This window comes from Corvus moneduloides, chromosome 5 (assembly GCF_009650955.1).
Source record: "Corvus moneduloides isolate bCorMon1 chromosome 5, bCorMon1.pri, whole genome shotgun sequence".
Taxonomy (NCBI): domain Eukaryota; kingdom Metazoa; phylum Chordata; class Aves; order Passeriformes; family Corvidae; genus Corvus; species Corvus moneduloides.
Window position 1 is genome coordinate 70,016,083 of NC_045480.1, and position 27,050 is coordinate 70,043,132.

The following is a 27,050-nucleotide window of genomic DNA, read 5'->3' on the forward strand; positions in this document are numbered from 1 at the left end:
ATTGGGCAACATTTTAACGGCAAATTGTGTGAGTATCCCTCAGCTCTACCTGAATTATACATTACCTTAAAACAGAAATGAAAGGTGAGTTTATATTTTAACTTGGTGTTGGCTGATGAAGTTTGTGCTTCTGGGTGGGAATTGTACATGTAGAGACTTGCTGTATTTTCTAAAGTTGTGTTAAGGAAGTAAAACAAACTGATCATCTGGCAAATAAAAGACAAGTGCAGGGTGGAGTAAGTTTATTATTATTATTTATAATGTAGCTAACCTTTTTAAGGTTTTTCATTGAATCGTGTCATAAATTGTAAATTACAGAACAAAATTTCTTAACTTTGTTTGCTAAAATGTGTGAGAAATTCAGGAACCTTTGTAAAATCTGAACCTTGTAATTCTGAACGAGTTCGCTGTATTCAGTAATTGGAGCCATGTTTAAAGAAAAGGAAAATCCTTTATTTTACTGAAGAAAGGCTAAATAGGATTGAGTTGTAGCCACTACCCCCCAACCAAGCCGAGTGACTGAGAGAGTTGTTGTTTTACCTGTCTCTTGAGGCAAGGAATAAATCTTAACTAATAAATATATCTTCTAAATAATCTTATTTCACAGTCTGCCCGGGCACATTTGCAGTATGCCAGGGCAGCCAGCCAATGACCGTGCTGCTAGTTATAAGTAAGCAAACAATTTGGTTCATTGGCAACTTCAACACTGATCTTTTTTTTTTATTTCATTTTATTTCCAGCCAATTTGCATTCAAGCTTCTTTGTTCAAGGAGTCCCCTTCCTAAGTTAGAAGCAATGACATTTGAAGTCTTAATTGCATAGTGCCATAATACTTGCACTTCATTTTTATTGAAAAAAAAAATACAATTCTAAGTAGAAAACTTCAGCCAGTGCATTTTCTTTATTTAGAGTTTCATCCCAAGTGTTGCAAGGGGATGTCATAGAGAGAATATGGTTCCTAAGCAGCCCACTATCAATAAGCAGCTAAGAAAGTACATTAGGATCTTAGAGATCTTAAATGCATCACAGAGAAGAAAAAAATTGAATTATTACAGTATTTTCAACCAGAATTTTAATTCCTGGTTTTGACATTGCCAGGTAAGGTTTTAGTATTTAAAAGTTCTCTTTTGTTCTTTCCATGATTGTTTATGTTGGACCTCACAGACTCCAAGCTTTTTTGTATTTCCCCAGAAAGCATCAGAGCTTATGGATCTCCCAGTGGGAAGTAAATTGCCTTGATGTCCCAGGGTCAAAAGCAGCGTGGCAGATGCAGTGGCACATCCCCTTTGGAAAAGCAACGAGAGAGAAAAAGCGGCAGGAGTGCAAAGCCGCTCATTCACTCAGAGTAATTGGTGATGGATAGGGAGCAATAGAGGAGGGATAATACAGGGCAGTTTATTGGGACACAGGAAGTGTGAAGATGGATGACATCCCCAGTTCTGCACGGTGCTCCTTCCACACATGCTATTAAATCCAGACTGGAAAGTGAAGGTAAAATACTGTAGGATGTGCTGAATGTGGCTTTGCACTAACTTGCAGTGCTGTCATCATTTCATTGCAGTATTGGTTTTAATTCCATCCTGTAAAAATGTTGTGTTGAAAAGATAAATCAAGTTCTTCAGATATATGAATATGCAGGACTACTGCAGTTGGATTTGATAAAGTGATACCAAAGTTTCTCATTGTGCCAGCAAGTTGAACACTGTCCTATTTCCACAAGCGAAAAAAAAGGTTGTAAAAAATGGGACATCAAGAGTAGTCTTTGAATAGTTTTCCAGTAAAAAATATACAGATTTTACTTCTAGTCCAGAGTAACATATAGTATCTGCAGAAATGGTTTGTTTTGTCAAACAAAGATATCAAGACAGGTTTTTTTTGGTTGGTTGTTGATTTTATTTTTCTTAGAAGTCATCCTGGCTGTTACATCCTCTCTTTCTTCTTTCCAGTCAGGTAGTAATTGCATTCCACCTTTTACACAGGGTTTCCATTTCATGTCAAAATGGTGCATATTAAAATAAAAACACTGGGAGAAGGGAGAAAGATGTGAGTTACAAAGAGTGAAGGTAATGCTGTCACATAAGACAAGTGTCAGGCCCAATATCCATCTTGGCCCTAACCCTGTATCCTAAAACCACCAAGAATTAATACTTGGGAAGAGTGTAAGTATTCCCAAGCAAATGGTGGTAAAAGGAGAGACTCCCAGGGAAATTTATTGGCAGTCTACATGTCTTAGCTTCTCTTGGTGGATGTTACTTAAAAGTAATAACAATCACTTCATATTTGTAGGGAAGAGCAGAACTCGTCAGCTGTATAATATTGTAAAAATTTATGTACAGTTTTAATTTTCATTTACTGAAAGAGTAGAATGATCAAGTAAAATCTTTTGAAAAATCAAATGAGTATTTTTTTTCCAAGGAGAAGGCATAGAGATATTGCTAATAAGGCTGCATTCCTTTGATGTCAGGCCTCACGCTGCATAAACTTTATGGACCCATCATTAGTCCTTGTCAGCTCTTAGGGTCTTTTGGCTTGGGGCCAAACAATTGATATAGTGGAGAGCTTCCAGCTAAAACAACAGCCTCTGCATCTTTATCTTCCCATCCATCAGATTGTTGGTGGAAGATAGGGCTAATTTGTCACTCTACCCACTTGGAAAAGTTTGATAAATGGCTTAATTAGACTTTTTTTTTTTTCTTAAGAAATCACATTTCTTGAGAGCTAGAGGTTGGGAAAACAAGGGCTGAGGATTGAATTAGAAAAGGAAAATATTTTTTCTTCAGTACAGATCCGAGGAAACACAACCATGATACAAGCAGAGAAGTGGAAAGAATACAGTTGTTTGGAAGGATTTTCAAGGGCAAAAAACCCCAAACCACCCTAACACACAAATGTTCTGTGGGCTGTGCAGCTGCCCAAAGACTGTGGCAAACCAGTCTCTACCATTCACCTGCAGGGTGCTTTCTTAAATATGCTGCCCCCCAAATTGCAGTGCCTTTGTGTTTAGAGCTCTAGAACAGATAGCCAGGCACCCTTGTACCTAAAAGAACATCTAAATAGATAATTAACTATCTCTGGGTGATGCTTTTCCTATCTTCCAGCAGGCAGTCTACACCAAAGGGAGCTGTGCCTTCCAGGAGGCTCCCGGGTTAGTGGCCACACCACTCAAAGCCAGGACTTTGCTTCAAATCACACCTTTCACTTCTGGGACAAAAAGGGGCTGCTCCAAGGCCATGGATCAAGGTCTAACCAAGTCCAGATCACAGTTTTGAATGTTCCTGCTCAGGACATGCTAAAGGTAAAAGGATATTTGCATTTTCTTCTTTTCTTGAGGTAATTTTGTGACTTATGAGTCACAACGTACATGGATTAAATTAATTGGTTTTGAAGTTTCTCCAACTTTCAGCCAGAAGAAAGGGAGAGAGAAAAGGAGTAAAGTTCTTCTCTTGATTGTTATTTCCACCACTGTGTTTGGATAATTATCTTTCCATTTTGCATAATTATGGCATGTATTCCTATATGTGGATGTGTTGGTGAGGGCTGCAAATCTTGTCATGTTAGAGATGTCTGGGCTTTGTATTTCTAATCATCTTTTAATGTAAGTGTTTCATTTGGGTCACTGAGGGAATATATTTCTCCTTTCTGTGGTCTGACATGAATTAACAAAGCAAGAGACAAACTGTATCCTCCTTTTTTTGATAAACTGTCCAGAAATTGGATGTAATTCAGAAATAATTTAAGAGCTCTTTAACCTCTGGGCAGAAATTTATAATAGTAAGGAAAAGACAAATATTTTTCAATTAAAAAGATTTAGAATCCCTTTCTCTGTAGAACACTAATCTGAAATGACACTGAGGGGTAATAGGCCTGGTGTTAGTGCTTCCCCAAAGAAATGTCTTATCTTTTGCACTAAATTAGTTGTGTCTTTCTCACACATCCTAAAGCTGTCTGTTTGGGCATTCTGTATAAGGAAGTTCATGATTTAAAGTTTCTGAGAAGAAAGGCAAAACAAAAGTGTTTAAACAGTAATGACCTCTTATGCCCCAATCTCCATGATCCGTTCTGAAGAGGATAGCATTAACATTAAATCATTCACATTGCAGGGAAAGTCATAGGTACGAGTTGTGGGAGCAGCCTCCGTGTGGGTCAAGTCCTGGAGGCGTGGTGTGCAACTGCAGCAAATGCCAGGATAAAGTGGGGGTCGGTTGGGATAACATGGAGGTCTGGCAAGGGCACCATTGCAGAGTTCTGCTGGCCAACCTCCCAACATAGTTACTACCAGAAATGATCCCACCTGACTCCTTGCTGGCATCTCCAAGACCAAATAATATCAATGCAGATGCCACATGGGAAGGGTGCTGTGTCCCTCCGTGCCAAGGTCACAGAAACGGGACCTTGGTGACCCAGTGCCAACAAGCGCTGGCGTGCTCGTGGCATGGTTTGCCAGGTGGGATGCAGCAGGGGTTCTTGAAATGGCAGTGAGTGGTGGAGCTGCTCCATCCCACCTGGCAAGCCACGCCAGGAGCCCAGGTCCTTGGCAGTGGGGGTGCAGATACCTCACAGCCGCTGTGACCTGGAGTTTGGTACCTTCCCTGCAGCAGTTTTCCAGCTGAGATGGTAACAAGTGCCCACAAGCTGACTTGGCTTGTTCTGCATTGCTGCCTTCACCCAGGCAGGAGGGCTGCCCTGGCCTCCAGCTCAGCAGATGTTGTTTGCAGAGCCACTGTTGCAAAAAGTGCCCCATGTGCTGTTCTGCATCACCCTGCTGGTGGCATCAGTTGCAAAGTGCCCTCTATTAACGCTGGGAGATCAGAGCTCGAAGGTTGTGCTTGTCACTGTGGGACATCTTTAATATAACAGGGAAAAAAGGATGTAAAAAGGCATCTCATGCTCCCACAAGCTGTGTAATGGTGATGGCTGGATGTGCTGGTCTGGGTGGAGCTGTTCATGCACAAGATCTGGTTCCAAGACAGGAATTGCCCGTATCCCCAGTGAAGTGAAGATAAATTGTATTTACAGCTTTAGATCTTCACTAGGAAATCTGATTTACCTGATTGCAGAATGTAAAAGTTCAACAAAGTTGCTGCCATTGGGACATGAAAAGTGCATTTACAGGATTATTTTTTGCATTGAAGAGAAGTCAAGCATTTTCTTCTGTATAAAGAAATGTCTTGGACATGAGGAAAAAAAGGAAAATGTTAATCCCTGTGTTACTGATTTGCTATTTTAAAGTAAGTGAATATATCCAATATGTTTTACTTTATTTTAAAAGTAAGAACTGTCAGAAATAAAACTCTCTAAGTCTAGAGTAATTCTTTTTGATTTGGAGCCAGTTGTGGTTATTAATATATTAAATGAATTCAATATGTTTTGAATTGCTTTGCCACTTGGTTTACTTGGAAACTAAAACCATTTGTAACAAAACGGTTAGACTGGTTTTAAGTCAGACCAGTATAAGAGCATGTAAAACCAATAGTGCACTTCAGACCATCAAAAAACAATCTTCTGGACTAGAAAAAGGATACTTCTAAGAAACCAAACCTAAAACTCTTCAGGTACTTGAAAAGGAAAAATAATTCTCCACACTTCTATCTTAGGATTTGCAATTAAAAAAAATAACAAACAAACATCTCAATTTAAAGGAAACTCAAGGGTCAGGATGAGATTTCTGCATGTGCTGAGCATCCAGGAGAACTGGTAGGAGTGGACTGGAAGTAACTGGAAGTTTTGCAGCAAGTCTTCTGTAAATCCAGACAGATGTACAGTTTTTAGCCTGCCTAAATGCATGTGGCAGGTGATCTCCAAAGGTGTTGCTTCATTTATTGATTAGGAACTGAGGGAGATGATCTTGGTTTCTTCAAGCTGTCAGATGTTCTTCTCTTTTTTTCCCTAGTGATTTTCTACACATAGAGCAGGCTCAGATACTTTTTAACAGGCACACATTTAATATCATTTGCAAAATGATTGTAACTCTGCCATCAGTTTGCTTGTTTATACCTGTGACTTTAGAAGAACCTGTTACATGTGAGTGGAGATGAATAAATAGCTCCTAACCTGTGAAATTCACTGTGCAGAAATAATCTCTAGCAGTCTCTCCTAAGGCATGAAATGAAGGATGCTTTCAGTACTTCACCTTACAGTACACTGAGTTTTATTCAAACCAAAGTCTTGAGAGTTTTATTTCAAGCCTGAGCTGAAATCTGTGCTCTTAAACTCTTTATAAAATGCTTGGGAAAGTTGATTTTTCAATACAGGTTTTCAAAATGATGCCTTCATTTTTATCCAGTGGAAAAGGTTAGACTGAACAGAAGTAAAGGGCCAGATTTATTGAAGCATAAAAACCTGCCCAAGTGGATCCCAGGTGGAGTTCAGTCATGAGCAAAGATTTCAGGTCGTAGTGATGACCTGTGGATTGCTTAGCCATGGACCAAGCTCGCTTCTGGGAAGAGTCGGTGGAATCTACCCTGAAATGAAAAAGTTGCTGTCCTTCCACCTTCTCATTGCACAATGATCTCCGAATATCACTTTTAATTATGGGCAGCTGTAGCTTTGGGATTTGTCAGATAAATGGGAATTTTGTTTAAGTACAAGTGTATTGTTAATGGTTTGATCATTTGGCTGTTGTCAGAGGGGAGAAAAACAGCACAATGAGTATTCAAAAACTTCAGTGCTTCAGTGTCCCTCCAGTGAGCGTGACAGTAGCAGATCCTGTAGTTCCTCTGGCCTCACCTACTGACCAAGAGATACAATTTCTGCCTGAAGTCTCTAGCCCACTATGAATTATTATACATTAAATTAACTACATTTTCTTTTCAATATAGATTCCAGTTGCCCCTGGACTCACTGAGAATGTAAGAGGGAAACACAGTGATGAGGGGATATAAACTCAAGGGCAAGACATAAAGCAGAGGATATGTATGTACTCAAAATGGTTTATATATGTTTGCTTTGATATTTAAATGTAAACCTAATGCTTATCACAAGTTAGTAATTGCTTGCCAGAACCAGATTTGCCTTGCACTGTAGCATCAAACTTGAGGCAATGAGAGCAACATGAAAAACAGCTTGGCAGAATGAAAAATAGCTTCTAAGTTCTTAATGCCTTGGACTTTTTTGCCTTTTCTTTGCCTGTACAACCAGAGGTAAACATATTATCCTTTCGAATTGCTTTGATAAATCTCATTCCCTTTAGGATTAAACATTCCTGAACATTTTTGTGCCTCATTGAGCTCTTCCAGAGAAACATAAATTAATTCTTAGCTCAACATTTAGAGTTGTAAGACCTAATTCCCTTTGGCTTTAGTTATTGTAGCCATGGCCATTTGTGCAGAGTGACCACACTGTTACTCTCCTGCCTGCTTTGTGCACTTAGATTTTATGTACAGAGATTTGGCGTGGCTCTGACCAGTGGGAAATGACTCAGCAGTGTCCTGCAGGGGTGAGTTGGATGGGTAGATGTCAAATATGGATTTTTGGATACAAATCCAGGACGCTTGTGTGCATTCCGTGTATGCAAAATCAGGCTTAACCACTAAGTACTTGACTTTGGGTATCTCAGCTGAATCCAGGCTAAGCTGAACACAGAGAGACAAGAGTTAGCACCTCATAAATACTCCCAAATATTTGCAGAGTCATTGGCACAATGTCACTCAGCTCTCCTGAAGTAATTGGGCCACCTGATTTATACCTTTGGAGGGCGGGCACCTTGGAAAGCTGAGCAGGGACACAGCAGATGGGGTTTTGTATGGCTACCGTGTGGCTCCTTGGAAGGAGATCTTGACCAGCCACAGTCCTTTTGGTTATTTGGCCCTCTGTCCTCGCAAAATTATTTTCTAAGGTGGCCGAGGTCAAAAAGTAAGAATTTTGTGAACAGCTGAGGTTTTATATGATGAGAGTTTGCTGTGAGATGGCTGATCTGAAGCCATTCTCCATTATTCCTGTTTGCCTTTCTAACAGCCAACTAAATCAAACCTGTATATTTCCACAAGGAGCATCCCAATAAACAGTTCATGTGCAGTATTCAATATTTATGTAGCAGCTTGGAGTAGGGAAACAGGTGACAAAGTGTGTGAACCTGATACAGACTTGATAGAAGGTGAATTTTTGTCCCAGCAAACCTTTGTAAAGAAATCAGTGCTCAGGAAGAAGGAAGGAATGGTCCATCCCAGCTCAGACAAAGCCTGAAGCACCTATATAATAGTTTAACAATTCATCTTTTCCTGTGTAATCTTAAACTATATATCTTGGTGATGTTGCACTCCTTGAAAGAGTGAGATAGCACACCAGGTAATATGACCAAAAAAAAATCAAGTGAACAAGAAGAAAAGGACATTTTCTGCTTCAGATGATGACTATTTTGGAACGAATGAGACTTTAAAAAAGCTATCTGCTTTTTCTTTCCTGTGTCACGTAAACAGATTAGGAATTCTCTGGTTGAGGAGCAAGGCTTTCTGTGTGATACAGTACTGAAGTGCTGAGGTGCAACAAAAACAGTCTACAGATGTGAGATACATCTGATTTGCCTTTTACATTGGACCTGCTGTTTGGCTGCTGAACAGCCCTTCTGTAATTGGACGTATAAAATTACACCCTCATTTCCTTTAGTGACAGGGAGATTGCTAAAATTGCTAAAGGAGGTCTCTGCCACACTCACTTTAATTTAGATGATCATCCAAATGCACAGATGTTTGTTCCAATCTCCTCCACTAAAGGAAGTGGGACTCTATGATTGTGCTACTGTGACATTTCCAGTACTCTGGACAGGGCAGGATCCATGCAAAAATGCTCTTCCTTGCACTGCGGAATCAGCTCTGGCAAGGAGTGCAAAAAAAAGGGAAAAATATATTAAAGTAGTCTGCAGGGTTTTTTCTCCAAGTGGCATGATTTGGGATATCTTGTGTTCAAATTAATAGATACATTTCCAACTCGTGTGTTATATTTTTGCACAGTATGGATCTAATTAAATTTGCAAGCAGATAAATAATTCCAAATGAAGTTAGAGGTGACCCATAATACTCAACTTGAGTGCTTCCATATACTGGCTTCCTATTAGATTTCATGTAGTAATTTTAGAATTTAACAGTGCCAGTAACTTCATGTTCATACTTAAGAGTTACTCCCTGCCATTGGTGCTTTTTAACTAAAATAAATGCAATCACATTTCTTTTCCATCTATTATCAACTCTCCATGTGTATTATATAGTAAAACTGACCTCCTAAACCTGCCCAAGTGAAAACCAACTAACCAAAACAAACTAAGACCAAGTAAATGTGATTTCAGTTGCAGAGTTTTCTGGCAATTCAGTTCTGTTGCTTTCAGAATGACATCTTTGGTATTATTGTCCTTAAAAAACTGGAACAAAGTACTAACCACGTTGCAGAAGTAAAATGTAAGAACAAGGCCGTTGAAAGCTTCCTAACTAAAATGGTTCAAGTGTCCTTTAAGAAACTTTGTTCTGGTGCTCACATACATCAGCCTTGCCCTTACAACTGTATTTTTGGGAAAAAAAACCTAAATCACCATTTGGGAGCTGTATTTCCTCAGGTAACATTGGTAAGGCCCATAAAATCCCTCCTGCTTAAGCCAATGTAATCTTGTGAAATCTGTAGGCTGCCATGAAGCATGTATAAAAATGTGGTGCCTGCACAGGCCTTTGTGTGGTGAATGCCAGAAGTACCACTGTGTACAGGACATATTTTTAGTATTGATGAAAATGGAAAAAAAAACCAAGCTCAGCCTGATTTGTGCCCCAGGCTTGCAATGTGAACACTGACAACCTCTCTCGGCTCCATCCAGCAGCGGAGGATGGGGAGGTCAAGAAGTGCACAGGCTGTCAGTGGCTCCTGTGAGCCCCTGGCTGCCCTCATGTCTGGTTGTCATCTTCCTGACTCCTGTGTGTGGTAAGAAAGGATAACATTTCAGTTTAACAGAGAAAACTGAGTTTCAGAAAGACCAGCACTTCCCTTCCCGGTGGTGGAGGAGCGAGTGATTCCACCCACAGCCCAGCCTTGTCTGTCTGTTCCTCTCCCTCCCCACTGAAGGTAGAGGAAGGTGGGATGGGAGGTTAAACCAGGTGCTGGTTTTTTATATGGTTAAATTAGGAAAAATGAATCTACCTTGGCTGACTTCCCCAGCAATACGCACAGTGGTTAGCTGGGGCATGATTAGCTATTCCATCTGCTGGTATCCTAATTACAGATATGGTAACAATGGCTTTTGTCTTGCTGTATGACTATGGAAGGAAAAGACAAAGAAAATTAGGCTCAGCAGACACAAACAATAAGGGGGTGGTTTTTTGTGCTTAGTTATTTTTTTTAACCTGTTAAAAAATCAATGTGTTCTGCTTGTCCTGGAATGTTATTCTCAACCAAAATCTAAGTTTTGAAAATTATGAATTGTTTAGCTCTCTCTGTCTTCTAATTGCTTAATTTAGTTCAGTTCCAACTCTAGAGTTCTTTATGAATTATATAAGGAAAAAGAAATCATTCAGCCCTGAATTGAAACACCCTCCCTCAGTGCTGCTTCTCTTGTGGGCAGTGGTGTCATTTGTGCAAGAGAAGTAATGAATGAAAATGTGATCCAGACTTCAGAACTAGTGACATCTGACACTGACACAGCGCCTTGAGAAAACAATAGGATAGGCTGGCACATCTACTGTAACATATTAAATTAAAATAACCAGGATAAATACCTAAAAATGCCACCATGGATTAATAATGTATCACCAATGAATCACTGCAGTTCCCACCTCCTTGAATTTCAGGAAAGAGCTTTTGATTTTCCTTAAGGGCCTCCCTTATAATAGGGGGGCAGCTGAGGTTGATAAATAAGCAAGGCAAGCCACAAGTCCCCTGGTTCCAGGCTCCAGCCTGGATCTGCTGTGTGTGATCCCAGCAGCCTCCCAGAGCCAGTGGCATTAAAAGCGCTGTTTGCAGCAGCAGGGCATCTCCAGGGTGCAGGGTCTGCTCTGAGCATTTCCAGGTTTATGTGGAGGTTCTAATTTCTGCAGCAATGCAGGACAAAAGCTCAACCTGCATATTGGAAAGTTCGTGTGGGATTTGTCTGAGGATGCTGTGATCAGTGCAAAATGGAGAGGTTTTGTAGTTGAGACGCAATTAAATCATACCTGTCTTCTTCACAGAACTAACTTTTTCTCCTGAAATGACTAGCTGGGGTTCAGGCACACTGCCACCAAGGAAGAGGCATTCCTTAGTTCTCTGCTGGTGCTTCAGTTCTCTCTGGCCTAACAGACAGGATGGAGTCTGGCCTGCAAAGTTACCATTATAATGTCAATATAAATATGATTACATTTTCTCCAGCAATGGAATTAGTGCCACTAGGAAACAAAATCATTTTAGGTTTCTCCTGCTGTGTTTGTATGAGCTTGGGGTCTAACTGGCAACCAGGGAAATTTGGCCTTTGTGCTCAAATAATGCAATGCTGTGCTTTCCATTTCGAGATGAAATTACTGCTAGTGGGATTTATGCCGTAGGAAAAGAATTTGTGTTGCTAAATCTTTTGGTAGTTGAGGTTGCTTTGTCTCACCACATAAAGATAGTTATTTACATGGCCTTGCATACATAGATGCACAGCTAGGGCTTATGTGTATGTGTGAGTGTTGATTTGGGATGTCTTTTTAGGAACATTAGTGTGATGTGAATCATTGTAAGTGCAGTTTTTATGGAAAAGAATATGAGCCTCCTGGTACCTATTCCCTGTCTCTCTGAGTGCATTTTCTAGGGTTGTGGAGGTAGATGGGGGATCTCAGCAGTAGGCCTGGGATGCTGCTCCCTACATCTCCTTATTGGAGACCCAGGCAGGCCATGCTAAGGATTTCCTGGCAGGCCATGTACCCACATTTTTCCTGGTGAAAGCAAGGACTGGATGTAGAAAAGGGGAAAGGCATGATTAGCCATAGGCTTGTATTCTGTGCTTTAATGTACAAGTCAGTTGGGAAATAAATGAATCACAAGAGATTCCTGGAGCATTTATTGTGCATCAGGAAGGTGGCTTTTCCCTCAGCATCATGGAACACAGAATTAACTTAGAGTGATGATGAAGAGCTAATTCTCCTTGTAATTGTACCTCCTGTGCCAATATTGCAGTGTTCCCAAAAATGGTCTCAAATGAGATAAAATCAACAAACTGAAGCAAATGTCTCTTACACGTAGCCTTAAGCCTTTTTTCAAAGAAATCTGAAATTATACTGCAGGATAAATATTCCAGCTGCTGCTTCAGCAGTGTCCCACTGTAGTGATTTAGAGCAACGCCTCCATGAAAGCAACAGGAAATTTGGCCAGCTGGATTCCAGGTGCAAATCAAGCCCTTGTGCTGCCCTTTTTCAGGGATAACAGTACAAATAGGCTGAGGGTAGGCTGGCATTTTAGGTCAGATCAGAAGGGCACTTCTGAAGCAAATTTCCTAATTTCTCCCACTTACCATGCTTTTCCTTGCACCTCAGGTAGGAGCATAGGAACTGGGGTTTTGGATTAAACCAACATCAGAAAGGTGCTCCAGGAGGATAATTCCTGTGCTCCAGCCAGTTAAGACATGGGGCCAGACTGGAAAATTCAGCCACATGTACAGAATGGATGTGGGGTCCCCACTACCAGCTGTGGATCTGCTCCTGTTTAGCTTTCCAGTGTAGATGGAGCCATCTGACACCCAGGTAAAACAGCACTAGTGCACTACAGACTCCCATTTTGAGTAAATTGGAAATTTAAAGAAGTACTAGAAACCTTAAAATAATATAATGCTCATCCCAAGTGACTTAAACTCAAGGCTTTCAACTCCCTAGCACAGTTTCTTTTTTCCCATCCTCAGCTGAAGAAGCAACTCCGCTTTTGAGACTCTCCACTACCACATGCATGTTAAACCAAACCTCTTTTTCACTATGATTTACATGCCAAATGCACTTATTTACTCCTAGGTAGAATTAATTTAATCTTTAATTACTTTTATAGCAATTACATGCTTTTAATCTGTGGTTTAGTGATCTATTATTTACAGCTGCAGTGAACAAAATACACATTGGCTGGGGGAAACACATCCCTTGTGTAGGTGGCCGCTGTAGGCCCTTTTTAAATTATAAAGCCTCATGAGTTAAGGCCTAAGTAGTTTTTAGGATTTGAACAAATGAGCACATTTCAGTCAAGGACATCATTGGCAACTCCTTATTGGAAGTGTAAAGAGGGTAAAACCCAAAAAACTTGCCTAGAAAACTTAAGATCACATACTTTCAGGATTGTGTTCAAACACTCTGTACTGGTTTTAGTCTTCCTCTTGTTTTTCTCTCATTGCAACTGGGTCAAATTACTCAGGATAGGAGAAAATTTTTCACAAACTTTTTAGGTATCTGGATTTAAAGTTTTAGTTGGACCGAATTCTAGTGTGCAAAAACTGTACACTTGTATTGCTCTTCCCTCCTAAACATCTGAAGATGACAGCAGTAAAGAATTAATCCCCAGAGCATTATTATCTACTTCCAACTGATGGGGCACAAAGAGATTTGATGGCTTCTTCAATACACTGTGGTAAAGCTAGGAAAGGAATCCAGATGTCCTGGTTCCTCATCCTGTCCCTGAACCACAAACCACACGTCCCTGCCTTATTAGTGACAATCACAGCACATGAAAACAGACTATTTATATCTAAATATTTCATCTGTTCTCACTCGTTATTCCCTAACTCACCAATGTAATTATGTTGGCAGGGCAACAATCTCTTTTTTCCCAGTAAGAGCAAACAGATTGTTAGGTTTTCTGCTGAGATACAAGCTGCACAAGAAGAACTCCCAAATAAATCAGATCAAAAGGACCATGTTCCCATTGAAACATCCTTGGTCAGGCAGCAATGGGAGAGAAGATTTCGTAACATCTTCCTCAGCTGACTCGAACAGCTGCATTAAAAGCACTGATCACAAAAGGTTAACTTTGAAAAGAATATTAACCCAGAATAGGTTTAGCCAAAGAGGGGGGGAAAAAAGCAATAAAAAGGGGCTTTGGAAAGTTCTGGTTTTTGAATGTCATGTGATATTTAACAGTTCTCAGAGTCTGCATAACAAGCAGCTTTGAATAGAAAAATAAGATGATCTGTGCAAAATAAGTCCAAGATTCACATTTCATAAATATCGCTACAAGTCGCTTAGGTGATTACATATTCTCTGATTAGCAAAAATGATGCTTGTTCTGGTAAAACACTTGCTTCCATGTATGGGGAATATCAGTGCATCTTGGACAGAACACAAAGGTCCTTGAGAACTTCGCTGCTGAAGTCAGAGACATCACATTTCCCTCTACAGAAGGCAAACACCTCACAGGTCTTGACACTGCTTGGGCTGCCTCATCCTGAAGTGGCAGCTACAGTCTGTGTCCCCCGTGCAGCCATTATAGACAGATAACGTGCTTAATCACATCCTTTTCATTTCCCAGTGACATGCAGACACAAGGCTGTGTTTGTTAGTGTGTATGCAACACGTGCACTAGTCCTGCTCAGTGGGATACTGCAGTTTATTGCCATAAAACTTCAGGTTCCGAATTCCAAGCAGACTTAGAGCAAAGGCTGAGAGCATAACATGGATTCATAACGTTCAGGTTTCAGAAAACATTTTGGCTGGGATTTTTTCGCTGCCGACCACATGCTTCCAAATGTAACCGTGAGAAATCTCTCCAGTAGTGGAACATGACTAGTGGTATTTGAGAACACTGGAGGGAGAAGGCACCTAAAGAGCTTTGTGTTTTCATCCATTACTAAGTCAGAAACCCTCCACTGCGCATATGCTCTTCTGTTTTCTCTTGGCCAAGGTTTGGTGACTTGGTACAATCCCACTACATTTCTGAAACCCTCTGTTGTTTAACACCACGAGTGAAATAGGTACCATAACCTCTGTGTGGCCCTGGAGCTGCACAGGAATGATTTCCTGCTCTCTGCAAAGGAAGATGCCTTCAGATTCTGTTAAATGATAACAAATAAGGAAAAGGAGGCCTCCCCTAGTTCTAGCAATCCTATCCCTCCCACTGGGCTTTCCTAGAGGTGGCAGAGTTGAAACTTGCAGGTTTTATTTTCAGAACATGGTCATTTCTCATTTTAAAGTAAACAATCCTTGGTTCCCATGTATTATTCAAGTAGGGAGAAGTGGGTATCCAGTGCACAGATAATCAAACATCCAGCCTGCACCAGGCAACCTTCTCAAATCGCTTGAGAAACTTCCCTATTGCTGTTGTTATCATTCTCCATCCACTTCCTCCAATTATCCAACACTTCAAACATCATATCCCACGTTTTCCCCACAGCTGTGGGGTGAAGCAAGCAAGAGCTGTGTTCCTTCCAGCTCCCCTAGCAGTGCTTGCCCACAGGAGAAGAGAGGGAGCTGCACAGATGTTGCTGGTATCACATTAATACAGAAATAACCTGTTGAAAGTAGATTTGTTTTCAAACCTTTCAGTGAGAAAATATCAGTTTCAGAGAGAGGAATTAATGATTTTAACCTGCCTATCAAGCTCTTTCATTGCCAGCATATAAAATCATTATTGGTGTTTCAAGCTGCAAGTAGTAATGTTGAGGGTATTTTCACTGCTGCCAAAACATTTACATGAAACTGCTGTTCAGATCAAATTATCTTGGAAACTGCGAAGCGTGCGTGGATTCCAAATTATTCAACTTGGAGAGATTGTTGCGTATTGAAATTACACAGCAGAAACCAGCAAAACACCACGATTGCTTCAAATTCACAGGGATAGCAAAAACAGCTTTTGTAAGAACTCTTCACCTTAAATGCAGTAATGAAACAGACACAGGCTTTGGCTATGTTTAAACCAGTATTTCACCACCAGAAAACCCTCTCTTTGAGGCAGAATGGGTGCTTCTGGCTCTCACTTCCACCACCTTCAGACACGGACAGCTCAAAGAGAACAGTGGTGTGGAAGCGAGGCATCAGGAAACTAAAGCGCAGAGAGTAAAGAGCTGTGACTATTTGGGGAATGACAAACTAAAAATATAAATTCCAAAAGGGCAGTAAACTCTCAGAGGTGCTCGCTGCTGGTAGGATCCTATTAACTACCTCACGTTTACCTTTCAGGAACATACCAGTTATGGAAAAGACTCCAGAATATCACCAGAAAGAGGACTGGGCAATTTCAAGTCTTTGATGAGCCATTATTTGAGGTATTTTAATGTGCTTTCCTTTGCATAATGTTCCAAACAAACCGTTGCTTTTTAGTAAGGATTCTATGTTGCAATGAAAGAACAATCTGTCCACATTAAAGACATCCTGAAGAAAAAAGTGCTTCCCTCAAAGAACCATAAAGGTGATTTTCCAAGAATCGCAGGAAGGACTGTCTAATTTAACATCAGAGGTGAGGGTTCATTTCTCTCTAGCAGAGAGGGGATGGACAGATGAAAACACTAAATGCAGAAAAATCTTAGAGGTAAAACTAAAAAACTTCTAACTGCTGTCAGGAAAGAGTTGACAAAGAAAAGCGAGGGCTGTAGGAAGAGCTCACCTGTGAGGAATATTGAGTGTGGCACTGGAGCAGGGTCCTTTGCCCTTTCAGTCACTGATAATTGGAGGTTAACATCTAAAACTTGTGTCTTTTTTCCCAGCAAGTTTGTAATTGATTTGTTCTTGTTCCTTCAGAGAAATATCCTGAAAAGCAACAAAAAAAGCAATAGGGTAAGACAGGTTCCCCAGATGTGGTGGGGAGAGCTCAATGGATGTTTGTCTGCAACAGGAAATAAGTGCCTGTGTGCTCTGCCACTGTGGTGTGTTTTATCATGGCATAAAATCACAGTGATTTCAGCATTGGCCTGATCAACAGATACTCTGCACTGGTGGGTGTCCTGTGCATAAGTCACAGACGAGGCATCCTGTTCAGAACAATCTGATATGCTTCTCTGGGAACAGGAAAAGGAATTAAAGAAAGAGCCGTATCGGGAAGAAGGAAATACTAATGATCTCTTCAGGGGCTGTGCTTTTTCCACTTCTAATGTGCACACAGTGACAGCTCTGTGAGTAGAACATACAGAAGAATGTCCATGAGCTTACACAGTCTGCACATTTCAAAACAATCTGCAATACCTGTTCTCTGTTGCATTCAGACGAACTGGGGTTTTTTTCCTGAAGAGACCTAAGGATTGAGGTTTGCATGTCTTAGGAAAAAACCACTTCTGCAGTACCTCTGACATGGTTTGTTTGGCAATGCTCTTGATGTCACCTGGGAGAAGGGGGGCACAAGGTTTCCCACATCATCTTCTTTCTTGCCAACCCTTGAGGCTTCCAGGAGGGAGATATCTCTTTGTTTTCCACCTTAAAGAAAATCTGAATTAGTGGCTTTGCTTCAGTAGGGCATTTCAACACCTAGTTTAAAGCATCAGATGGGCTCCAGTGGGTACAGGGAGTGTGGGGGCAGTCAGAGTGATACAAGCACATATGTAAATATTTCCCTAGATGAGGCTTCAAGTTGCATTTGGGAAAATGTGAAGCTGTATAAAGAAAAGAACACATTAATTCCTTTTCTTTGTTTTCAGCAGTGCTTAACTGCATTTTTCTTGAAGTAGGGATGTGTGAAAAACTGCACTATTGTAGATAAAAATATATAAAATGTGTTAGATTAAAGATTTGGAAATTAATTTCTCAGGAGACCTTTTTCAGTCTAGACTCTATTGACATGTATCCTGCCAATTTGTTTGTCTGGTCTCCCTGTGAACACAGCATTTGATACTGTAGGCAATGCAAAGATCTCTGATAAGCTTTGCTGCTTCCTGCAGCACTCTGTGTTCACAAAGAACTTCTTAAACACAGCTTTCAGCTTTTCTGCATCATCCCTATTCTGCACTTTTTCACCATGTGCTTTCATGCTTCTCCTTTTTGCGCCCTGTGCCTTCATCCCATGGGGGACCATTCTCAGCTTCCAAATCTCCTGTGAGGACAAGGCATCTCTGAGCTCACACCTCCTCATCCAGCTCACCCTCTGCCTGCTGGATCCTCGCTGCTGAACTGGTAGGATTTGATTGTGATCTTCCTTGTTGCCGGTCCTCACCCTTTGGTAGTTCGTATTTGGATAGGAGCCACTGGAGGGAAAGGTGAACCTAAGGAATTAAAGGTGCTTCCACCAGAAAGACTCCAGAAACAAAGCTGATCTCCAGGGGGTGATGCTGACTCATTACTGGTACTTGTTGCAGTGCCTTTATTGCTTTTTAGTTAAGCACACAATGCAGCTCTGTAATTAAGCCACAGGCATAATACAGGACAAAAGTCACATATGGCTTTTTTTCTGTTTTTAATTTTCTTTTTTGTAGTTATTACTTAGGCCCACTAGACATGAAGAACAGTTGTGCTTGAATTTTGCCATTTTAGATTAATCTGTAAAATTCATGGTGTTTCCTGAAAATAGTATCTTTGTTGCAAGTTAGATAAAGCACATTTTTTCTGAATGCCTTCATTAGTCCAGATATTTTGGATTGAAAAAGAAAGGCAGGAATATTTGGAATTCAAGTATGACCTGGGAATAGGAGAAATCTACAAGCCTTGAAATTTAGGGAGACCATGCAAGTCATCCACAAGGCAAGCCATCTCTGTTTGGAAAAGTGTTTTTACACCCTCACCTATGAGTAATGAATGAAGCTGAGTTCCAAGTCAATATCCAGGCCTGCTTAGGTTGACTTTATGTGAGGAACCTATTACAGGATGCCAGTGAACATCCAGAGGCCTACTTCAATTTTCATCATTCAAATACACCAGCATTAAGAAACGCCCTGCACATGCTATGTCATCTCTGCCCCTCAGCATCCCTGAAATTCTGTGTTCAATCATGGTGTTCAATCATCTGAGTAACCAAGAAAGGAAGAGCAGCTGGAATAAGCTCTGTGTCTTGGTGCTGCAGAATCAACTGGCTAATTAAAATTTATTAGGATTCAGTTTTTTGCCACAGAGGCAATAAAGCATGATTCTAGCAGGCTCAGAGACCTGCTTCTTACAGAACCTGGCACTGGCCTCAAAACAAAATCCCAAAGCCCCCAAAAAAGGCATTCTTTTAGGAATATGTGTTTCTGTACCTTGATCTTACCAAGGGGTAGAAATGTTCACGTTTTCTTTAGCAAGGATGTAATGTGGCTTCCTAGGAATAACTTTAATGTATCCTTGTGTGCATCTAGCATTAAGAAATGCTCCACACCTCACAGATTTCCTCTGGGAATCTTGCTTCCTCTGGCTGATAGCAAGTTTCCTGTAAAATCAGTTTGTACTACAGATGCAGAGGAGTCTTTGTCAGAAAGAAATTCCTCCCAAACCATGGATAATCATTATCCACTCTGAATTACCCAATTATCTTTCGGGGGTTTTATTTATTGTGCGGAAAAAGAAACAAGGAGTTTTCTTGCCAGCTCCCTCAGAAGTGACCTAAATGCCCACTGTCTGAGGGAGATCACAGGCTCAGGCCGCTGTCCCATTGTCCAGCTGGGTGCCTGCAATAGCCTGGCCCCATAAAACAGACATTTAGCTGAACAGAAGCAATTAGCCCTCCATCGTGGCCCCTGCTCACAACAGAAAAACCAGCTGATGTTCCCTTAACTTGAAACAATGGGAGGACAGGCATGGGCTGTGGAACTCTTACAAGCACAGTAACTCCTTCCAGAGGGGGACCGTGAGAAAGTGGAGCCTGTAAAGAGTCTTTTCGTGGATGAACTCCTGAACAGTCTTTTATCCTGTGAACTCATCAGTCAGCTGTCTGTGGGTGCAGCTCTCTTTAGAAAACCCCAGTTCAACTGCAACATGCCGGTTCGTAGTGATAAACCTTTCTGCTGAATGATGTTCTGTCTCAGCGCTGTGTTCACCCCAGTATGGATTTATTCAGCAGCAACTTTTCCCTCCAGCCCTCTTTCACATTCCTTACTGTGCTTGTTCCTCTTCCTAATGATCTGGGAATAGCAATGACCACTGATGAGAGCATGGCAAAAACTGAATGTTGCTCCCAACAATGGCAATGAGGGCTTCACTTAAAATTCGGATGCTGAGAAAATTCCAGCAAAGAAGCTGATGAGCTCAGAAATTCAGCCCTTCCATATGAATCCAGTAATTTACTTCCTTTTGACTGCTTTCTCCTCCACCTAGTTGGAATCTTGCCACCACCCCTAATCACTTGTTACCCAGAACTCAACTCCTGCTAGCAATAAGGCTGTGTTCAATAAATGGTTGCTCTTTAAGGCTGTGTACAGCACTGTCCCCATTCCCACTCAGAATGTTGTCCAAGCACCTTCAGGCAATAGTTCATCCCTTGCAAGTATGAAACTCTTTGAAACCACGAGGCCTCTGCTAGTGACAAGGCAAAGATACCATTAAGTTCGGGAAATCAATCCACAGTAAATAGAACTACCTACTTCATTCAGCACCTTTGGCAACAGCCCAATGATTTGGTTTCCAGCTGATGATGTGAATTTCCTGTAGGCACACATTCCTTATGAGCATCGTTTATCCTTCCCCTTGTGCTAAATTTCCCTGTAGTTCAGCACAGTGTGGATACCACAGCTCCAGAGGTGTGACTCCTGCCTGGGCAGGCCTTTTGCCAGCCAGCTGCAAATGAATATTCTGTTGCTTTCGGAATCTCCTTCCTAAAACCCAATCTAAAATCAAATTGAGTAAGGATTTTCAGTGAATATCACAGAATAGTTTGGATTGAAAGGGATCTTTAAAGACCACCTAGTCCAACCTCCAAGATGTCTCACTTCTGCTGCTATTACCATGGTTTGCATTAAAAAAACCTTTCCTTTGTTCAGCCCCATCGTGGATGTTTCCCCATCATGTCTACTCATTAAATCTTTTGCAAGAACTAATAGAGAAGCCATCCCAGCATAGGATACTGAGAAGACTGGCAGGACTTTGTGGTCATTGAAATGTAACTATGACATCTCCCTAAAAGTGCCACTGGAAGAATGAGGAGTGAAATAAAATAAGGGCCACTACATTTATTAAAAAGCAGATGGTACCAGAGAGCCCCTACCCCTGGATTATCTGTCCATCCAGGGACCTGGGTAAAACAACTGAACAGATTTACTGGTTTTATGGGCATTCTTCTCTTGCTCACCGATAGATGGGAGCAGAGATTTCTCTACTCATGAAATTTTCAGGCTGCAGCGCTTGCAGTTTTTTGTAGACTATGAGGGGGAAAAGATAAAACCAACCAATGACAATATAGCTCATTCACATGCCCACAGGGAGAAGGATATTATTTTGTTTAGTAGCATACAGATGAGGTTTGTAATAGGAGTCAAATGGAAACCAGGAGTCAGCACTCTTGAATTCTTTAACATTGGAATTCTCTGGTTTGGTATCTAGAACTGGTCAGAGGTATTGAATAAGTTTACAACCCCTCATTGTTATTTCCCAGATTGTAAGTGTGTTTTGCTTGGATCCAAGCCTTTACAAAAGCAATTAAATGTGTCCTAAACTTCCATTCATTTTTCTTAAGAGATCAAAGAGGAAAAGCTGTCCAGATGTAAATGGCTAAGCCTCTAATGAGATGATCAGTGAATTGTTTCTCTCTTGTGTTAGAAGCATTTAAATTACAATATTGCACTTAGGGCACTCTGCACTTCTGACTTGTATAGCAGGATCCCAGCACCTAACACAAGCCAGACAAATAACTTCAGCAATTAGCTTTCAGCATAGGTCCCTGCCCTCTGACCTCTCCTGTTCATCGGAGGAAAGCCAAATGCTTTGTTAAACAATATTAATCGGGCCTGGCACTCCTCTAGGGCTGGGCACGTCACAAACAGTTTCTAACAGCAAGAAGCTGTTTGCAAGAAGCAAAATCTCGTGTATTTTCTGCTCAACAGGAGCCTGACTCAGCCATACTGGAGGTGAAGCAGAGCCTGATCTGTTTCTGTGGAAATTTGGGAATGGTAGCTCAGGTACCACCTGTGTGACAGTCAGGACTCCTCTGAACTGCCAGTGAGGGAGAGGAGGATCAGTTTGCATAGCCTGGGGTTGGTTGGTTTGTTTGTTAGGGGGATTTTTGGTTAATTCCCTCTATTCCTGCATAAATATTTTGTGTAAGCATAGTAGGAATCCAAATTTAAGTGCCCCTGGAGCTACCTATAAAGACAAGGGTTGGTGGGACAGAAAGTAAAGAAAACCTCTCTCCTGCCCAGCTGCTGAGTAGGTGCTTTGGGACATGGGCTGGTGTTCACAGTGTTTCAGTACAAACTGGAGGTGAGGTCACTATGAGGTGCTGCCAGGGAATACCAGCGATGTCTGCAGAGGTAGAACATGGTGCTGAGGTGATGCCTTTTCCTGGCCTTAAAATCAAGAATCAAACACGGTTAGAAGGGAAAAAGGGATTTTACCTCGGTATTTATTTTAAGGATCCTTATGTGCACTATGTCCAGGTGGAATGCACTGAAATGCACCCCGCAATGCACACCCACAACAGATCTGGTATAACGTTATAGGTTTTACTAACTAGCATATCTATCAAAAATTCCCCAGTGAGAGGCTTGAATGAGCCCCTCTTCCCCAAGGAACCTTCCCCTGGGTGGTTCTATCTTAGCTTACAGAATGTGTTCTGGAGAGGACCTTGGGGTCTGGGGCACACTGATCCCTAGCTACGAAGCTTCTGAGATGTTTCGTCTCCTAGCTGAACAAACAAGTCCAAGAATGTAGGCAAAAAGCACTAAAAAGGTATAACAGGGGTATAAAAGAAAAGGCAAAAAAATCATCATGGCATCAGAGGCAGGAAGAGAGGATTTCCTCTCTGTTGCCCCTCCTCTGCACCTCGCCTCAGACGGGCCCCTCAGGTTGGGCAGCAGTGGGATATAACCAGGGAGGTGCTTTGCCTGAACTTCTGCCTGGTTCCCAGGCAAGTCTTTAATTGCTTATTTGTTTTTCTTTCACTGATGTTCACTACCATGTTCATAATTTAGAGCTGAAACTTCCAGAGACAAGCAGAAGGTAGGAGCATCTGTAGGTTTCATGAAAGGGGCATCCAAGCTCCTGAGGAGAGCCTAAAGAAAATGTACTTACCTAAACTCATTCAATCTTTTTTTAAAGAGATTTCTTCTTTATCTTAGAAGTGAGTTTACCACCCTTCCTATGAACCTAGCTTTCCAAGACATAGAAACCTTCCAGAGTCTTGATCTTGTCCCAGGGTGTGATGTTGGCTTTGAACAGCATTTCTTAGCTTTTTTCATGTCATTTCCTTTACTCAAGGGGAGAGATCTCTCCAGCTCCCTTTCATGGCAGGGCTTCTCTGAAGCAAGGGTCTAAAGTGATTTTTTAAAAATTTTTTATTTTGGCAGTAATCCTACAGATACCACTACTCTTAACTTGCACTACTCTTAACAGCTAAAGTAGAAGTTGCCAAGAGCTCTGAAAAAAAAATAAAGGAAAACAAAGGCAGCCGACTGCATGCCAACTTTGGAAGTTAAAAACTCTGATTTGTAGTTTGGGTGTGTTCCAACTTTATCAAAGCCATGCCTCCATTCTAGTAATACTCTCTGCTAAAAACCAAACTCCTCTACATAAAACTGACTTTTGACTTCCTAATTTAACAGTAACAGCAGCCTTTCTGAAATGATAGTTTCTGTTAGTGGTGAGTTAAAAATTAAAATTCAAACCTTATCCTGCAAGAGGGAGCAATTTCACACATTTTTAGGCTGCTTACTGTAAGATGGGGGAGGAGTGCTGCAAAATCACCCAACAAAACATCAGCTTAAGATGCTGTTAAGGATGCCAGTGCTCCCTACCTTGTGTGCCCCTTCTGATCTGGAAGTCAGCAGAAGCTCTTGTGAAACTCGAGTGCAGAGGCTGCCCCACTGCTGTCCACAAGGATGTGGGGAGGAGCTGCACAGGGGCCGGGCTGCCCTGCTCACAGCACACATTTCCCGTCCACTCCCAAGGCATTCCTGCTGCTCTGCCAGCCAGCTGCTGGCTCCAGGCCCAGCCTGGGCTTTGCATTCAGGGGATTTAGCTTTGACAGCCCCTTGTCATTTTGGTTTTACATTATCAGCTCTTTTTGTTATAAGCCATGGGCTTCCAATATCAGCGATGAAAAACAATTTCAGGTGGAAGCAGCACCATGGGACCGAGACAGAAAACATTCACAAAAAACAAGTATTTCTCATTTCTTGTAATCACCTGCATTACAGCAATCAAGTGTTGAGTGGTGGTTGGTGATAAGTTGCTTTGCAGGAAAGACAAAGTGAAAAAGAACAGAAAGAGAGGGGTTTTCTGCGTTTCTGATAAACCTGTGGTTATGGCCTTCAGTGACAGATTTGCCAACAGCAAAGAGTAAGACAAATATCTGCAGTCTGAAGTGTCTGGAAGCAAACTCACACATGCCTTCACTGTACTGCTTTTGTTTGCAGAAGCTTTCAATCTGGATGAGTAGCAGGAACAGGAAAGCATGTGAAGCTTGGAAAACAACCATACTGCTGTCTATAAAGCCCTGATAGGATTTTTATGTGGAGCCCTAAAGAGAATGACATGCAGTGCTTTTTTGGTTGGTTTTTTTTTTCTTTTGCCAAATCCAAGAGCTCAGATGTTTGCAAGCAAAACAAAATAAACTCAGGCATTGAAGCTTCTTCCTGAAATGTGTCTGGTGGCTGATGCCATGGCATGTCCCCCAGCACATGCCTTGTGCACCCTTGGGCACTGCTGTGACACTACTAATGGCACCCATGGCACAAAAGGGAAGGTAATCAGCAGAGAATGATTATTGGTGCAGCTAGAAAGTAGATAAGCAATCTTTTGGGTTTCAGTCCATTGCCTTCCCAGACCCCCCCTCCACTGGCTGTTCCTTTCTTCCTTTCTTTGCTTTCACCCCCTTTTTGCAGGGACTGTGGCTTGTTCTGATTCACTCCATTTCTTTCTTCTCAAACAGCCACAGGGCATGCTTGCTGTTGCCAGGGATATGGTCAATGCATGTGACATCGTGCCACCAAAAACAATCCCATTTATTTCTGGTGTGATGGTGCTGAAATTGGCGCAGCCAGGCTGGGAGCAGGACACCTCAGTCAGCCATGCAATTTTGTGAAAACGATTTTCCGTAAAGGAAGTGTTCTTAGAAAATAGCTCTCAGGGAGAAATGTGCAGGTTTTGCTTGTAAAGTGGTTGTTGGCAAAGGTTTCCTTGCCAAAGTCCAGCCAGAGTATCAATGAGGGATGGTAAACACATGCCATTTTGACTAGAAATTAGAAGGCTACATAGCACTGTGGAAAATATTAGACTTTCTTCTTCCCCTGACCTCAAAGGCTCTTGCCTGTTAGGAGATTAAGAATCTCCAGCTCTCAAAGGTATAGCTGTTTTACCGAAATTCAGTTAATGAAGAATAATATTTTGGGAACAAGAGAAAACACCTCTGTAGCATGTGGAGTGTTAGGAATAGATGGAAAGTTGCCTGTATAAACAGTTCAGCAACTCTGGGATGAATTATAGGAGCATTTGTATGCATGATTGCCCGTCTGTGTAAAACAAGACATGCAGTCACACACAGGAATGATGTGCAGGGCAGACCTGTGGGGCTGATATTAACGTGCTCCAGAACAAGACCCATCCTGTCACATCCAAGTTTGACCCAAGGAAGTTGAAATAAATAAGTAAATAAATAGGAGGCCTCATGGGGAGGAAACTCAAGGTATGCTATCTACATCTGTGTTTCTGAGTTTGGAGTTTATTTAGACTCAAGTCAGATTTTGGACTGTTACTTCTCCACTTGAAGTTTTTTTGGCAGTTCCAGGAGGGCTGAAGGCTCAGATCCAGCGGGTTCCTTGCAGCTGCGCGGCCCAGTGCAGGCCACGGGCACTGGCAGGGCCTGGGGAGCTGCAGGACTTCAAACCAGGGGTGTTGTCAGGAACTCTGCCTTGCACAGCTCTCCTCTCCAGTACCAGCTGCGAAATGTCAACACCACCTTCCTCAGAGAACACAATTAATTAAAGGAGGCCTAATTAATTAGTGTCAGGAAAGCAGATGTAGCAATTATGGCAGAAGTAAACAAATGTACATATTGTAAATTGTTCTGCAAAGGATTTGTTCTGGAATCCCCGTGGCCCTTTTTGCTCCTCCCCACGATGCTATTGGGAAGGCCATCAGGGAGAATGTAGAGATAAACTGCAAATTGATGAGGAACTAATGTACTTCTATAAGTTTATGTCGCAGGGAAACAATCAGCAAACGGACTGCTTTATTAACCCCTTGGGACTTGGGGGTGAAATACAATCCTGATATTTTATTTCCATCTCATGCAACATCATGTTCCACAAATAAGTCAACTGTTTAAAGCCTGTTTAATGTGAATGGAAAAAAGCAAATGTGGAGCCACACCAGTCTGGTGTTCGAGTGGAGCCTTTAGACTTTATAAAGGATCTGCAGTGAAAGAAATCCCTCTTACCTTGTAGATATGAGGATGGTCCAAACTCAATATAACAGGCTGTGGAATAGTGAAACACACTTGGAAAACTCAGATAGAAAAGTTTCTGAGTTGCCTTTCAAAATTTCTTCAAGATAAAGAAATGATAAAGAGGACAAATTAGGCTGGTTAGGGATGTAGCTGTAGAAGCAAATGGGACCAGTGTACTGCAATAAGGAGTCGAGATATTAAGAAACCAAGAGCACTGTGTGTGAAAGAAAATGCATTGCACAGTCAGTGCCATGCTGAGGGGAACAGCCCCACGGGCAGCCAGGCACAATCACTTTCTAGATCTCAACAGAGATTTTTACCCTTCACTCTGTGCTCTTTTTTGCTCTGCAGGTAATCATGGCTTTGGTGGAGAGAGGATGGGAGCTGGGATTTAATTTACTTTAGGGTAGAGTCAGTTCACTAATTCATGCTGTGAAGAAGCTGTGAAGGTGGAAAACACCCCCTTGCCCTGGTGATGAATTAAAGGAATAAGGCAGGCAGCAGCAGCCTGTGGCCGGGGTGCTGCGAGAGGGAAGTTGCAGTCAGAGGCCACTGCTCTCCCTGCCTCTTTGTGATTCCCCTTTTCCCCCCAGATGATACTGATATAAGTCAGAAAGAGAAGCTTCCATGGCCCATGCCAAGTTATCTCCTTTATTTCTTCAGGTGAC

At 41.7% G+C, this 27,050-nt stretch overlaps 2 long non-coding RNA genes across 19 annotated transcripts in view; one reads left to right on the forward strand and one right to left on the reverse strand.

Annotated features, from left to right (window-relative positions):
- LOC116444799 overlaps window positions 1-27,050 on the forward strand; it is a 63,289-nt gene that overhangs the window by 30,044 nt on the left and 6,195 nt on the right. For 12 of the 18 annotated variants that reach the window (XR_004240507.1, XR_004240517.1, XR_004240516.1 and 9 more), the window contains 4 exons: window positions 1,192-1,491; window positions 3,099-3,295; window positions 16,074-16,159; window positions 17,902-17,993. This is a non-coding gene — a long non-coding RNA (uncharacterized LOC116444799). Of the gene's footprint in view, window positions 1-1,191; window positions 1,492-3,098; window positions 3,296-5,057; window positions 5,229-6,818; window positions 6,913-16,073; window positions 16,160-17,901; window positions 17,994-27,050 lie in introns of all 18 variants that reach the window. The other 6 variants (XR_004240509.1, XR_004240520.1, XR_004240514.1 and 3 more) reach the window with 5 other exon arrangements.
- Window positions 1,486-23,817, reverse strand: LOC116444803. Its single transcript, XR_004240528.1, has 4 exons — window positions 23,732-23,817; window positions 17,073-17,300; window positions 16,498-16,640; window positions 1,486-2,023 (listed from the first exon to the last, which is right to left on the reverse strand). It is a non-coding gene; the product is annotated as an uncharacterized LOC116444803 (long non-coding RNA).